This window comes from Cebus imitator, unplaced genomic scaffold, assembly GCF_001604975.1.
Source record: "Cebus imitator isolate Cc_AM_T3 unplaced genomic scaffold, Cebus_imitator-1.0 Scaffold266, whole genome shotgun sequence".
Classification (NCBI taxonomy): Eukaryota; Metazoa; Chordata; class Mammalia; order Primates; family Cebidae; genus Cebus; species Cebus imitator.
Window position 1 is genome coordinate 1,042,291 of NW_016107581.1, and position 3,091 is coordinate 1,045,381.

A 3,091-nucleotide genomic window follows, 5' to 3' on the forward strand; every position below is an offset into this window, starting at 1 on the left:
TTCCCCCTCCTCCTCCTCCCCTCCTTCTCTTCTTCCTCCTCTCTCCTCTTCCCCCCCTTCTTCCCCCTCCTCCTCCTCCCCTCCTTCTCTTCTTCCTCCTCTTCCCCCCTCCTCCTCTTCCTCTCCTCCTCCTCTTCCTCCTCATCTCCTCCTCCTCTTCTCCTCCTCCTCTTCCTCTCTCCAGTATCACCCATCATCTTTCTCTCCTTCTGCAAAACGCTGCCCATCGCTATCCCCAAATGCTCCTGCCTCTCCCATTCTTTTAAGAATCCCTCCCTTAAGGGAGCCAATAGATAAAAGAGACTGTAGCAACAAATCAATCACATGCAACACGAGGACTCTGTTTGGATGGGGAGTCTAACAAACCAATGTTTTGTTTTGTCTTTTAACTATAAGATAAGTGGAGAAATCTGAACTCTGACTGCATATTTGACGATAGGAAAGAATTATGGTGCACTTTTTAGATGGATCACAGGACTGTGGTTATATTTCTATAAACAAACCTTATCTTCAGAGATATGAAATGAATCATCTGTGCATGAAATGATGTGATGTCTGGGATGTGTTTTAAAATAATCTAGGGTAGTGAGGGTGGGGACAACGAGAGGGAGTAGAAATGAGACAGCATTGGCCATGAGTTGATGATTGGAAGGCCCAGTGGCGGGTATGTGGACTTAACCATACTCTTTTATTATTATTATTTATTTATTATTTTTATATCTATTTGAAAATGGCCTTATTTAAACCTGTTTTAAAAATCCCTCTCTTCATGGTGGCTCACGCCTGTAATCCCAGCCCTTTGGGAGGCTGAGGTGGGTGGATCATGAAGTCAGGAGTTCGAGACCAGCCTGGCCAACATGGTGAAACACTGTCTCTACTAAAAATACAAAAAAAAAGTAGCCAGGTGTGGTGGCAGGCACCTGTAATCCCAGCTACTTGGGAGGCTGAGACAGGAGAATCGATTGAACTCAGGAGGCGGAGGTAGCAGTGAGCCGAGATTTCGCCACTGCACTCCAGCCTGGGCGACAGAGCGAGACTCTGTCTCTAAATAAATAAATAAAATAAAATCACACAATAAAATCCAACATCCTTTTCCATAGCCCCAAGGTCCTGTAAGTCTGGCCCATCCACACTCTGGCCTCATCTCCACTTTCTGTCCAGGCTTGCTGCCCTCCAAGCACACCAGCAGAGTGAGTTCCTGTATGCTGTTCCCTTTCCAAAAGATTCACCTGCTGCTTCCCTTCCTTCCTCTGTCTCTGCTCAATTGTCCCCCGCTGGGAGGTTCCTTCCACTAAGTGTTCTCTCCAGCTTTATTTTCTTAAGGAACCTCATCTCTACCTGATATCACGTCACACGTGGTTGTTGATCATCAGTCTCTCTAACAGAACGTAAGCTCCACGTGGGCAGGGGTTTTGTCTGTTTTGTTGCCTAGAACAGTGCCTAGCACACAGTAGATAACTAATAGTTTTTTTCTTTTTTTTTTTTTTTTTGGAGACTGCATCTTAGTCTATTGCCAAGGCTGGTCTGAAACCCTTGAGCTCAAGAGATCCCCGAAAAGTGTGTGAGCCACTGCACCCAGCCAATAATTAATAATTTTTTTTTGAGACAGGGTCTCACTCTGTGGCCCAGGCTGGCGTGTAGTGGCACAATAAAATCTTACTGCAGCCTCGACATCCCCAGGTTCAGGTGATTCCCCCAACTCAGCCTCCTCAGTAGCTGGGACCACGGGCATGCACCACCATCCCCGGCTAATGTTTGTGGTTGGTTTGTTTTTTGTCATTTCTTTTGAGATAGTCTTGCTCTGTCGCCAGGCTAGAGTACAATGGCACAACCTTGGCTCACTGCAACCTCTGCCTCCCGGTTTCAAGTGATTCTCCTGCCTCAGCCTCCTGAGTAGCTGGGATTACTGGCGCCTGCCACCACGCCCAGCCACATTGGCCAAGCTGGTCTCAATCTTCTGACCTCGTGAGCCACCAGCCTCAGCCTCCCAAAGTACTGGGATTACAGGCGTGAGCCACCTTGACTGGCTGATTAACGTTTGTATTTTTTGTAGAGACAGGGTTTTGCCATGCTTCCCAGGCTAATCTCAAACCCCTGGGGTCAAGCAATCTACCCACCTTGGCCTTCCAAATATTACTTTTAAAATAAATGAATTTAAACCTGCCAGTCTCTGCCAAAATCTTATTTGGCCACAGTTGCTTTGGGTTTTAAAACATGCATAAATAAGGCTGAGTGCGCTGGACTTACCCAGACAGAGCATTAAACAATTTTGGAGCTCTGGCCGAAAACGATGGCTCATGCCTGTAATCCCAGCACATTAGGAGGCCGAGGTGGGTGGATCACTTGAAGTCAGGAGTTGAAGACGACCCTGGTCAGCATGGCGAAACACTGTATCAACTAAAAATACAAAAATTAGCCTGGCATGATGGCGTGCACCTGTAATTCCAGCTGCTTAGGAGGCTGAGGCATGAAAATTGCTTGAACCCAGGAGGTAGAGGTTGCAGTGGGCCAAGATTGCACTACTGCACTGCAGCCTGGGTGACCGAGTGAGACTCTGTCTCAAAAAAAAAAAAAAAAAATTGCGGCTGGGCACAGTGGTTCATGCCTGTAATCCCAGCACTTTGGGAGGCCAAGGTGGGTGGATCACTTTAGGTCAGGAGTTCAAGACTCAGGAGTTCGAGACCAGCCTGGCCAACAGATGAAACCCCGTCCCTACCCAAAATAGAAAAATTTGCTGGATGTGGCGGCACACGCCTGTAATTCCAGCTACTCGGGAAGCTGGGGCACAATCATTGATTGAGCCCGGGAGGCAGAGGTTGCAGTCAGCCAAGATTGTGCCACTGCACTCCAGCCTGGGCGACAGAGTGAGACTGTTTAAGAAAAAAAAAAAAACATACATAGATAGAACACCCTATTCCACCCGTCACACCACTCCTCAGGTTGTGTCCAGTGGCGTGGGAGATAATCTCAATCCCTGATGAAACCATTCCTATACATTTTACAAAGTTAATCAGGATGGGAGAAATGAAAACAAACCTGGCTGGCCAGGTACGGTGGCTCATGCCTGTAATCCCAGCACTTTGGGAAGCTG